The 14,254-nt window shown below is 37.8% G+C and overlaps 1 protein-coding gene across 6 annotated transcripts in view; it reads right to left on the bottom strand.

Annotated features, from left to right (window-relative positions):
- Positions 1–14,254, bottom strand: part of PDE1C (phosphodiesterase 1C) — a 479,464-nt gene that overhangs the window by 259,838 nt on the left and 205,372 nt on the right. The gene's annotated exons all lie outside the window — the stretch shown is intronic.

Consider the following 14,254-nt stretch of genomic DNA (forward strand, 5'->3'; position numbering starts at 1 on the left):
GAACAATGTGAGAAAATATAAAATAATCCACAGTAATAGAGAGTAGATATTTCGTTGCCTGTGGATGGACATATGGGAAGAGAAGATCAGGGTAGAGCTGGAGGGAGGCATTAAAAAGAGTCATGAGCAAAGTTTGGAAGGTCATGGATATGTTCTTTATCTTGAATGTGGTAATGGTTTTCATGGGTGTATGCATATGTCAAAACTTACACTGCATACATTAAATAAGTACAATTTATTGCAAGTGAATTATACTCAATAAAGTTGGTTTTAAAATACACATTTTACATTCAGATGGCCTCCTGTTTCATGTCCTCGCTCTATCTCTTTCTAGCGTGTTACCATAGGCAAGTTATCTCTAAGCCTCACATTCTCCATCTATAAAGTGGTAATTTGTAACACTTATTTTCCAAAGTTACTGGAATAGTATCTGACAACTAACTCAATGTCTGAAACATAAAAGACAGTCAATAAATTGCAGCTATTACTAATAATAACAATAAAGTTCCTCATTCTATAAAAGTTACTCATTCCTATAAAAGCTAACTTGAAAGACAAGACATACAGCCCGTATTTTTAGAGCCTAGAAAGTTGTCTTCCCCACTTTCTTATTCAGTGTTTCAGATAATGCTAATGTAAATGAGTTTTGCTAAATCAAAAATGCATTGTCAGAAAATGTAAAGTGTTTTTATAATCCTTTAAAATCATATTTTCAAATGTGAGTAGTGAGTGACCTACACTGTTGTAATAAACAGAATGGGTTTAAATGGTTATATAGTCTCAGCAAAATAATGCTCTTTTATACCTATTCAATCCTCCCTCAACTGCAGTGGGCAAAATCACATTTCAAGTTTTAAACACACACACACACACACACACACACACACACACACACACACACACACACACCCCTCAAAATTTTCAACTTTAAGGTTTTTTTACATATACGCAGTTGAGACCCTCAAGAAAGAAAGCATGGATGATTGCTGTTGCCTCCCATAGACCACATGGGTGGGCCTGTAAAATTGTGCAAAGAGATGGCACAGGTCTGAGTAGCATCCTTATAATATGTGGGTGGAAAACCAAGCCTGGGAATGCCTTGAGCACTGCAATAATTAGGAAAAAGGCTAGGTAAACAAGTACTTTGTTGAGACTTCAGAAAATGAAATAAAATTCACATGCACAAGCATTAACTGTCAAGTCAGTAAGAAGATAGTTTGAAAACATTTAAAAACTATATAGTCAACAAAACAAAAAACTTCTGATGTAATCTAACTAAAAAAATCACACCTTCACAGTTCAGGAAAAACTGACATCATTTTAATGCCTACATATCTGGTTTATTTAGGAGCAAATGCTTCAAGAATTTTTATTTACTGTTTCCTTAAGAAATATATTAGAGTTTTTTTTGACTCTGTGATTATAACGTACTCATTTATTCCCAGCACACAGTTTCCAAGCAATCTCTTTCCATACAAAGAGACAGGGTCTGCAATTAGGTATTGAAATCTCAATTGTATGTATGTTGCTAAAACCCTAGTTCTCTAGGTGTTTATATTAAGAATTTTCAGAGGCAAAACAGGCATGATTTTCAGAGGCAAAACATGGAACAAATAATCAAAACATGAGGAATCAAATGCTTAGTTGGCAATATTATGGTAGCCCTTTAGTTTGTGGGTCTTTACAAATGTAATAACATTTTTAATAATAATCATGCCCAATATGTAGAGGCACTGAGGTTTATGTCCTTTTGTGTAAGGTTTCAATAAAGCTCAAAGTCAATAAAGTTATCTGACTCCTGTCCTCTCCTGAGCAATGTGCTACAACACAGCTCTCCAATCTGGACTTGGGTTTGAATCTGCAGAAAATTTCCAAGCTCTTTGACCTTGGGTGACTTACTTAACCTCAGCCAGTCTCAGTTTCCTCCTATTTAAAACAGGCATAAAAATAGTATATTTTATGGCATGGATTAAATGAGATAAAGCTTACGAAGTACTCAGCACAGTGTTTTGCAAAAGAAACTATTTGGAATTAGCTTCTAATTAAGGTGGCCACATTTCTAGTCCACTGTCTAACCCCTTAGAAAGAGAATAAATTTGATGGAGCTGGAGTCAAAATTAGGAATGTATTTCATACATATAGGAAAACCAGATCAAAAATGAGAAAAAAAATCCATTTTCTAAATCAATTATGTGAAATGGATCTGGTTGCCATCATCAACTTAATTACAAATCAGATTAGGAGCCAGAAAACTGTTCCACTGCTTGAGAAATAACCAGTTTGCTCAGTCAGAAAATCCCAAATCTCCACGTTATGCTAACTGAGATGGCACTGGAATGAAGTTCATGATTGGACAGTATGTGATTTCTTCCTAACCAATGTTGCCATGAAAGTCCCTACTATCTCATACAAATTAATTCATTTGGGTTTTAAGATATCATGTCCAAATGCTAGGGGCAAACTTAAATGAGTTCAAACCCTGGGGAAGGAGATACTGCTGAAAAGCACACAATTTAAAGGAAACCCCAGTTCTCCATGCCAGCCTGTCTCATCACCAGTATTTTTAATGCCAAATGGCTAAATTGATGCTCTTTTTCTCTTCAAGCTGAAAGAATACAGGCAACCACTGTTTAAGATAAAACAAGCTGGGGAAATAGGAAAGAAATTACTGTAATTTCTCATATCTCCCCCAGCTCATGGAAGTCAGGCACTAGAAACAATATTTTGACCTTTGATTTCTAAAGAAAAGATACCATAAAGGAAAAGACTGATTTTTTTTTTTTGCTAACATATTTTGCTACTGAGAAATTTTATTTTCTAAACATCAAAAAAAAAACACAAGAAAAACTTAAATGATAAACTAGATGCAAATGCAAAAAAAAGAGAAAGCATTAATATTCTTAAGTATATAAAGAGCTTTTAGATGGAAATACGGGTAAAATATGAATAGGTATTTCACAGAAGAAAAATTATAATCATTGTTGACACATGTTCAATCCCACTGATAATCAGAAAGAGGCACACTAAAGCTAAGTAGGATCAGTCGCCCATCAGATGTACAATAGGAAACATCAGTGGTAAGCATATTGAAACTTCCTGGAGAACAATTTTTCAATACATAGTAAAAGCTTTTCAGATATTTCATACTACTTAAATTCTCACTAAAGGAAATTTTTCCTTTGCCCAAGAAAATATTGGAAAAGCACATAAAACATCAAGGCATTTTTGTCTTAATTGTTCTCAATATTACTACTGTTATTACTATTATTTATCATGTAAGAAATACATGGTAGAAGATAATAATAATAACCATTGTTGAGACTTTACTAGGTGTCAGGCACTCTATCATTTAGTATTCACAATAACTATGAGATAGGCACTGCTATTTTCCCCATTTTACAGAGAGAAAAACAGACACAGATGAAACAGCTAAATAATTTGAAAAAGGACACACAGCTGGTAAATGCTGGAGCCACGATTTTGACCCAAGCAGGCTGATTATACAACCTGTGTTCTTAACCATTATACTACACTTGACTATGTCTTGTTCACAGGAAACATACAAATTTAAAAGTCAAATGTTAAACATACAGTTACCACATGATCCAGCAATTTCACACCTAGCTATATCATCAGTAGAAATGAAAACATTAAAAATACGTCCTCACAAAAACTTATATAGGAATGTTCATAGCAGCATTATTCAAAATAGCCAAAACATGCAAACAACCCAAATGTCCATCAACTGAGAAATGGATAAAGTCTAGTTTAGTCATACGATGGAATATTATTTGGCAGTAAAAGGAGTAAAACACTGACACATGGTACGACATGAATGAATCTTTAAAACATTATGCTAAGTGAAAGAAGTCAGTCACAGAAGACCACATATTATGGTATGACTCCATTTACATGAAGTGTCCAGAATAGTCAAATATGCAGAGACAGAAAGTAGATTAGTGGTTGCCTAGTGCTGAGGGAGAAAGGGAGGCAAGAATGGGAAATGAATTCTAATGGGTATAAGGTTTCTCTTTTGAGTGATAAAAGTATTCTAAGCTTACATTTTGGTAATGATCACACAATTCAGAGTACACGAATCCATTGAACTGAACACTTTCAATGAGTGAATTTTTTTGTTACTGAATTACACCTCAATAGAGGTATTTAATATTTTTTCTAATATCCTGACAACTCTGAGCTTGAGTTCCTAGGATGCCCTTAAAAGAAGCAGCATTTATAGGGGAAGCAAAGAAACACAGTTTGAAAGGATCCCCCACTGTACTCCTGAGGCTCTGGGCACTTCATCTGCATACTCATCCCTGACCCACTCCTCATTAAATGACTTACTCATTAACTCCTTTGGAGTACCTGTGACACGCCAGGCACAGTGCTAGGTAATGGTACCCAAAGCTGACAGAACCCTGATCACGCTTACAACCCACGGAGGGGCTCGAGTCCTACTACTGCCAAGATGAGCAAAGTGTAAGGTACTTGGCAGCACGTGGCAGGTGGAAAGAGTGACACTGAAGCATGACAAAGTGGTGAGAACTAAAGGGTAATTAAATTTAGCAAAGCAAACATGTTGGAAAACGGAAGAATCAATTGTGTCTGGGCAGGTGGAATATGTACAAGTGACCAGAGCCTCGTTTATCGTTTGAGGAAGTAAAATGCATTCAATATGGCTGGAGTAGACAGCATGCACTACGGTGATGAAAGGCAAGTAGATTCCTCTAAAAGGCCCAGTATACCATGTCAGGGACTTCAGACACTAATTTGAAAACAATGCAGAACCATTAAGCAGAAAACTTACACCAGTACATTGGTAGTTGGTGTTTTAGAAAGGTTATTCTGGCTTGAGTTCCTGCACGTGACCTGAAGGGACTACGACAAAAAGCAAATAATCTGAATTTGGAGACCACCAGGTAAGAAATGACAGCCCAGACTGTGTGAGTGATGATGAAGACGGAAAAAGGCAGTGGATTCAAGAGGTACTTTGCAAATCGAACACAACTTCATATATGGTACGGGAAGGAAGCCCACTAGATTTGTGGCTTTAGCCCAGGTCCCACTTGCTTAAGGATCCCAGGTTCCTTAAGATTATTAAGGAAAGGCCAAGCACTGTCCTGGGAGCTAGGGTATAAATATGACAAATAATCCTCTATCCTAAGAAGGCTACTTGGGCAGGGGGACAAGAAGAATGCAAATGGCATCAGAACCAAGTGGAAGTGGTCTGATAAAGCCATCCTCTCGGGGAGAGTACACTTCTGCCCAGGAAGTATGGGCAGGCCCCAGCAGAGCAGCTTCCAAGGAGTGAGTTTTCCAGGAAGAGGAGAAATCAAACACACAGGAGTGGAACATGCCTAGGATCATCGGGCAATGCAAGTATTTTAGAATTGATGTAGCTCATAGTGAAAATTAAGAAATCCTTCTGTCTCAAGAGCAGGGGAATTACTGAAGGATTTTGAGTTGGAGGTGCTTTGATGAGGTTTGTGTTTGTAAACAGAAAGCAGTAAAAAGAAAATTCTGATCCATGAGCCAGATCCCAGGTCCCACTCCCCGGAGTGCCTTTCAGATAGACAATACAAATGTTAGCATTTATCATCACTTTATTGTCTGCTAATATACTCAGAGCAAATGTGGTAACTGGAGGAGCAGCTGTGTTAGCCAGTAGGCAGCCTAGAGCTCCCAGGTAGTTTACCCACCCATGCTCTTACAATTTCTGAATATCTTTATTACATCAAAAAAATAACCAAAAATAACATACAGATATTCTCTGTATTTCTTCCTCCTTTACTTATGTGTGTGTGCATGTGCGTGTGGACAGAAAAATAAAGGAGAGCAATTTAATTTTATAAATTCTGAATTTGTTGTTCTGATATAGGAAGCACAAAAACTGATACAAAGACTTCTAAATACCAAAATTTTACTATGTCCTTTCCTCAATATTTAGCACTTCAGCCAAATCCAAAAGATTTGAAGCCCAGAAATTTCAAGATACTTTAAAATCAAAACAGAAAAGAATCCCACAAATTCTTGGTTTTGCAGAATAAAAACATTTAGCGTAAAATTGCAGTTATATTTTCTGAAAAGCACACTAGAGCCTCAGATCCTGGCAATTTGCACAAGGATAAACTGTACTCAAACAACGCCCAAAAGAGTTCAGTCTGTATCAGACAGATTTCACACAAATCTAAAATTCTACTCTGGGGAGCAAATCAAAACCTTCCTGACAAAGTACAGATCATACAGTGTTTGTTTTTATTGTGACCACCAAGAACATAAAATTCAAAGCCATGCTTTGCATGGCAGTAATGTCTCTACCCTCAGTCTAGTAAGACACATGACACCGGTACAACAGCCATATTTCTCTGCAGCCAAATGCTTTGCTCCAGGCACAAATGAGCTATTGCAGGAAAGAAATCACAACTCTTTTATCCAAGGGGGCTATGGAAATGAATTTTGGAAAGCAAAGAGCTCCTCAGTTCATCCCTCTATATCCTTTCCTAAGTTGCACTGTGATCCAGTTTTACTGGTGACCCCACTGCTGCTTTTATCCCAAAGGAAGCTAGTCATTAAAGGCTGCCCTGACTCTACCTTCTCAACCCATATCCTTGATATTCCCACATTCATAGTTTCATAGGCCTTCCACATGTATCTTTGAAAGGAATCCCAGAGATTGTTGTTTGGAAAGGGACTTCTCAAGTCTCTTTACATTTTTTACTTAAAATCCAGGGCACTGAGCTTCTAACAGCTCTGTAGACTTTTTCCTATAAATCCCTATTTTGCTGACTTCTCTTTAAACAAATTATGTTTAGTGGAAGTTCCTGGTTTTGAGTATGTTCTTTCCACAGTAACTTTCTTTTTGAGAAGGGAGAAAGGCAGAGAAGAGTTAAAGGATAGCATAAGGAAAACACATCCTACATTTATAGACACAATTTTTGTTTACCATTTATCAAGCACCCGAGACTTGGGATAAGACACACAAGTAGATACCACACAGGTAAATGATAAACAAACCAAATATTCTCTACTTCCACTTGTCCTTTTTATATTTTGAGAACTTCCAAAATGCTTGGCTGAAGCATTTTGCATGCCAATAAGTTATTTTAATACATAATTTGAATTCCAGTCATGTCTTATTTGACATTTTCAGTTTATACCATCAGCTGACAGTCAGTTGATGTCTCTCAACAAAACAGGAACACAATAATTTTTCTTAGGTCCACAGGATCCCAGATTTGGGATTGAAAATGGTCCTATTCAGTCTACTACCATTAAGGAAGACTACATTTAGATGACTCTCTGAAAAAAAATAGTTTACCTTCTTTAAAACTTCTGGAGAAGAATATTCAATACTCTCCTTCTTAGGATGTCTCTGGTCTTTCAATTTGACAGATTTTTTAAAAATTCTAATGTTTAACTTAAAGACATAACCACATTATCCCAGGGACCTCATAAGCGTTTCTAGTCTCTCTACCCAAAGATCCAGCATCTGGCACATAATAGGTGGGCAACAAATATTTTATGAATACCTACAAGAGAAAAAGAAATGAATGGAGGGAGAAAGAGAAGAAAAGGCAGAAGAAAGCAAAAGGGAGGAAGGAATAAAGGACAGAAAGAAAGAGAACAAAAAATTACTAAGAAGAATCAAACATGAATTAAGCACTGAAGAAATTAACAACAGAGCAGCAAAGGTATTAAATGTACATAAATGGCCATAATACAAAGTAGAAAGTATTCAAGGGCCACAAATAAAGTATCAGGGAATATCAAAAAAAAGTTATGTAATTTCTAGCTAGGAAAAATCAGAAGCAAATCAATGGAGGAGATATTTGAAGTGGGTCTAAAAGAACAGGTAGAATTCAGAGAAATGATTATAAAGGACAAATGTAAATCCAAGGAGAAGTTCTGAATGTGAGGAATCACAGGGTAACAGGAACAAATGGTTTAAAGGGAATAAAGAATATGGGATGGGGCCCCTTTAGTATCTAGGCTCATAATAACACAGCACAAGTATTACTAATTATTTAGGAGATCATTTGAATGAATAAGTGAATGAATGTATGAACCAAAGGATAAATAAATGAATTAGCTTAGGCCTGGCACTTTAAAGACAAAGAATTATGAATATGATTTCTACTATCCATCCAACGTCAACTGCACATTACAAATCTTATCTGTAAAGGATCTGTGGGAAAGCCTTCTTCCATCAAATTGGATCTACTTGAATAAAAAAACGAATGATAGAATTTTAATTACTTCACAGTGTTTGCATGTCATTTTATTTTAATCCCAGGGATATTGGAAATCAATATGAAATAGCTTGCTATTTTTCTATTACCAATACAACAATCCAGTGTGAGTAAGTTTTTCTTAATTTTCTTTTATTTCTGATCTATTTTAACAAAAAAGGCTTTATTCCTACTCTTCCTCTTGCCTATTTGCTTCCCACCATTTAATACAGACACACATTGAAGACTAGCCAACCAATCTATCAATAAAGTACCCTTGGCTTTTATGGTTGAGTTATAAGTTTATATTAAAGAACTAAGAAATAGTACATACTGTCACACAACTGGTCCTAGCAGAAATGTTAACTCTAGAAAAAGATGGATAAAACAAAATCAGTATAAAAGCCAGTGGGATTAGGGAAAGCTTTAACATTCAGCTGGCAAGTGGTTGAAATCTCTTCTGACCTGTGATGTTTGTTACAGATTATATTTGCTGAAAAACAACCTCAGCCACAATCACTAAAGTCTAAATGAGTTTTCACTCTATAGGGTCAAACTTCCCATACAACATGATTTTTTTCATGCTTAATTAAGCTCAAATGAATTTTTAAGCAAACATCAGAAGAACTTAATCTATTTTTTATGCAGGAACTTGGACACACATATTCATAGCAGCTTTATTTGTAATAGCCCCAAATGGGAAACTACTCAAACACCCTTCAATGAGCGAACGGTTAAAACAAAGTGTGGTACACCCATACATGAACAGCCACTCGGCAATAAAAAGAATGAAGTATGATATGCACAACTTGAATGAACCTCAAGGAAATTGTACTGAGTGAAGAAAAAGCCAGTCTTAAAAGGATACATATTATATGACTTCATTTATGTAATACCCATGAAATAACAAAATTATAGAGATAGTGAACAAATCAGTAGTTGCCAAAATTGGGGATGGAGGAGAGGGGATGGGTGTGGCTCTAGAGAAATTACATGAAGGAGTCTCACAGTAATGGTACAGTATGGTTTTATGATTGTGGGGTCATAACACAAGGCGACACAAGACAAAATTGCACAGACCCACACATGTGTGCATGAGGGCATGCATGACTCATGAAATCAGAATAAGCTCTATGGATTGTACCAATGTTAATCTCTTGGTTTCTGTATCACACCACAGTCATATCAGATGTTACCACTAGGGAAGGCTGGAGGATGGATGCACATAGTTTCCCTGTACAGTTCTTTGTAACTTCCTGTGAATCTATCATTATTTAGAAATAAAAAGTTTTAAAAATATATGGTCAATTCATCCAGGATATGTCATGAGGTTTATCTCTGCTGATTCAAACAGTACTGAGTGTAGAATATACTACAAAATAAATGCTATTTTGAAGAAAAGTGGGAGAGAAGAAAAAGGAAAGATATACAGCCATCCCTCGGAGATCTAAAATTGAAGAAAACCTTATTTGGGAAACAAGATACAGAGTTCTTAAGCTTTCAGTATACCTTTATACAATGGGGACACTAACACTAATTATAAAAGTAATTGTGCAAATTAAAGAAACATATATGGCATTTAGTAAGAGCCTGGTACCCAAGAAGTACTAATCTTTCCTAATAAGCAAAAGAAGAAAAAGAAAATTCTCTTTCATTTTGTTCATCTTTCCTTACTCCCTTATTACATGACCTTACTCTTGATAAAATTATTTCTTCCTTCTTCAACAACCATCAGAGACAGCAAAGATTAACACAAAATCAGAGATCATTTCATGTAGGCACATCTGTTATAAGTAGGCCTACATTTAATCACTGAACCTCTGAGTCACAGTTCTGTAAGCTCTCAGAAGCACAGAATCCTACACGCAGTCCAGCCACAGGGCTGAAATGTTGTAGCACCATTTTTAAGTGCTCTATTTTAAACATTTAACACTCAAGCTCTTTACCTCTGTCTCCTTCCCAAGGTAACTGCAGTTCCACTTCTCTCAGTGAATATAATCCCCTCTGTCCACTTTTTTTTCCTTTCAGTGAGTTGTAATGACTGGACAGATGGCAAACAACCCTAGACAAGTGATGTCTTCAAGTAGGAACCCAATGAGGGAATCTGTGTGGGGGCTTAAAATGGAACAGATGAGTAGGCCAAAGACAGGCAAAGCAGGAAATAGTCCCAGGGTCAGCTGACAGAGGAGGTAAACATCCCAGAACACAAGGGCCCTCACTGACCTCAGTGGTCAAGGCAGGTGGGAAATGGGCAGCACACTAAGAGCCCTGTTCCTAGAGTCACCATGGTCTCAGAAAACATTTTGCCATCTGCAAATGTGCCTGCCTATTTACCTTAACCTGTGTGCCAAACACCAAAAGGCAGTGCAAGAGAAAGGCCAGGTCCAAGGCTGACCTGAAACCCAACGCGAGGGTCCACAAGGGCTGCAGAGGAGGCGGGGGTGGGAGACCGCAGGCCCGGGGAGGACAGTCAGCAGAAACCAGTGGGCAGTGGGGCACCCAGGCGGTAACAGGGGGCATGGATGCATTCATGGCATGAAGTCCTCAGTGAAACGGCTGCCTGCTACCCACTCAGGACAGAAGGAGCTGGTCCCCACCAGGCCGGCTGAGGTTTCCAAGACAGGACAGACACCAGAGGAGCCTGGCAGAAGTGGGCAGTGCCCAGGAGAACGGGAACAACTCCAGGTGAGCCAAATCTAACGGTATCAGAAATGAAGCAGAGCCAGGAGGTAAGCCCACCATAGGTGGGATTTCACTACAATGGGGCAAGGACAGCTAAGGTCAATTACTGGCTGACTCAGATTGGCTTGCCCATAATTATTCAGCACCCATGCTATGGATGCAGTTTCCAGTCCATACTTACAGCCAAAGGGCACACGGTCAGGATGCAGGCCCCCACCCCCCTGCTCTTTTCAAGAGGGAGCACATTTTGATCATAGGAGGAGGATCAGAACACCTACGTAGCTGTGTCTTTTCAGGCCGACCAAGTTCTGACAGCTTCTATTTCCTTGTACTACCTTCCCAGGAATTTGCTCTGCTAATGAGGCTGACAGCTGCTTACACAAGCTAATCTCAGAAAACAAAAGCTGCATGTTGAGGTAACCAATATTCCCCCACATGCACGCGCACGCACACACACACACACATACATGCATGCACACACACACTCCCCTCAGTACAATTCAGAAACCATGGCTGGAACAAATCCAGCATCATATGGAACAAAGGCTGACTGCAGCTTAGACTCAGCATTCCCACATTTTCCTTTGCCAAGTCCACAGCCTGCACTATGCCTATGCTCTCCCACTGAGCAGAGCTGGCCACAGCCTGTAGGTGTAGATGAAATGTTGGTGCCCCATCTTCTGAGCTGCCATCTTCCCTTATGCATTGATAGCCACCACAGAAGGGCTCACTGTTCATCTCAGGACATCAGGAATGCACCTTAGTCCTCTAAGAAGAGCACTCTGCTAGGACAGAAGAGCTCTCCAACCACTCACTGACCTAATCATATAACAGTGATCATCACCACTGTACACCTAACAGAACACTGACAGCACTAAATGATGGGGAGGATGTGGAGCAATAGGAACTCTCACTCACTGCTGGTTGGAATGCAAAATGGTGCAGCCACTCGGAAAGACTAGAGTTTTCTTACAAAACTAAATGTACTCTTACTTCATAATTCAGCAGTTGTGATCCTTGGTATTTAACCACATGAACTGAAAATTTATGTCCACACAAAAACCTGCACACAAATGTTTATAGCAGCTTTACTTATAATTGCAAAAACCTGGAAGCAACAAGATGGCCTTCAGTAAATTGAATGTGTAAATTGTGGTACCTCCAGACAATGGAGTATCATTCTGCACTAAAAAGAAGGGAGCTATCAAGCCATGAAAAGGCATACAGGAAACTTAAATGCTTTATTAGTAAGTGAAAGAAGCCAATCTGAAAAGGCTATATACTATATGATTCCATCAATATGACATCACAGAAAAGACAACACTATGGAGACAGTAAAAAGATCAGTGGCTGCCAGAGGTTGTGGGGGTTGGAGGGAGAGATGAACAGAGAAAGCACAGAGGATTTTTAAGGCAGTGAAATTACTCTATATGATCCCATAATGATGGATGCCTGTCATTATGCATGTGTCCAAACCTATAGAAAGTACAATGCCAAGAGTGACCCCTAATGTAAACTATGGACTTTGGGTGATAACAATGTGTCAGTGCAGGTTCATTAACTGAACTGCGAATGCAGGAGGCTACACACATGCAGGGGCAGGGTATATGGGAACTCCCTCTACTTCATCTCCAGTCTTGTTGGGAACCTAAACTGCTCTATAAAATAAAGCTTATTAATTAAAATTCTCCAGAGACTGACAAAATATTGGCATGGAAAATTAGTGGTATATTGTGCACTTATGTGTGATTTTGAATAGATATCAAGTCATAGCATTCTAAAGGAATGATGTCTTCATAAATATGGGAAAATACAACACTCTGACTATGTCACAAATGAATGCAAATGCTGCAAAGAAACCTAACAAAAATGGTAAAGACGTTAAAGGAAGGAATTGTTATCAATCAAAAATCCTAACCCTGGGCCTCTATCAAGGTGAGCCTCACTGCTTTGGACTGCATCACAAATGGCAGAAAAACTTTAAAAAGATTGTTTTTATCTACTAGGCTAATACAGTGATTACCATTTCTTTAAATTCTTCATGTTTATAGAGCAGCAAAAATCTGATACAATAAGTCTTACACTGGAACCACATTAAACCTTCAAAATTCAATCAGGAAAAAAAGCATAAGCATGTCCTCTTGGGATTTTGACTCTAATCACCTTTAGGGACTAAAGGGAGGATCAAAACTCAAGTATGCCCTTTACAAAGAGGATGATGGGAACACACTCCTGGCTAGAGACAGCCCACTTCCTGGTTAACAGCTTGGGCAGTGCTTCCAATAAGAAGACACTGCCAGCCTCATATGGCATTTAAAATTTTCTAGTAGCCATGTATTTTAAAATAGCAGGTGAAATTAATATGAACTATATATTTTATTCAACTCAATGTGCTTATCATTTTAACATGGCTTAGTAGTAACCACACTGTGGCTAGTGGTTTCCATATGGAGCAGCATGGATTTTGAATTTTAGTATAAATCTAAAAGGTCCCAAGCATCCCTCTTTCAAATATTTATTTATTCACATTCAAATGCACTTACTAAATCTCTTCACACATTTCATTATTCCTGCTATTAGTTCACCAGAGTAAGCAGTAATGATAGCACTTGTCTCCCCTTCAATCCATGTAAACCATAAAAAAAGGTTAAAATTTACACATATGTGAAAACCAGCTCAACTTCAGTTTTTATCATTATTCCTGATTTTATTTCTAGTGTATATCATTCCCATGTTGTGTGGAAAAGCAAAGAATTTCTCATCTCAAGTTTATCTTTGTGATTCAAATGATGTTGTATATAGTTCTGCTTCAATAATAATCTACGGATTTTAAAGAAGCAGAATAGATCAAGAAATAATATGTGCAATGTTATTTGGGGCCTGAAAAATAAGGGGGGATAAGTGTAGTGAGGAGTGGGAGGAAATGAGTGGAGAATAGAGAGCAGGGGCTGGAGGGGGGCAGACAGCTCAGCATTTCATAGAAATATAAACTCAAGGAATCAAGACTTTAAGATCAGGGGTGGAATGACTTCTACCCAAAAGGGTAATGCAACCTAGGTTTTTAAAAATGTGTAAATGTTATAAAAGAGATTTTCAAAGCAATGAACATTTATTACATACACCAACACAATTGAAAGAGCAAGAAAACAAAGTTTCAACACTGCATTTCTGCATTTTAAAGACTGTCCCTTAATAAACCCAATAATGGGCCTTCTTATTTCACAGCAGCAAAATTTATCACTGCAAAGAACTGGAAATAACCTAAGTAAACTCCCATCATTTAGAAGAGCAGCCCAATTAATTATGATTTACCCATATTGTGAATTTTTTAAGGAGGTAAA

Source organism: Manis pentadactyla, chromosome 7 (assembly GCF_030020395.1).
Source record: "Manis pentadactyla isolate mManPen7 chromosome 7, mManPen7.hap1, whole genome shotgun sequence".
In the NCBI taxonomy this organism is placed as follows: Eukaryota; Metazoa; Chordata; class Mammalia; order Pholidota; family Manidae; genus Manis; species Manis pentadactyla.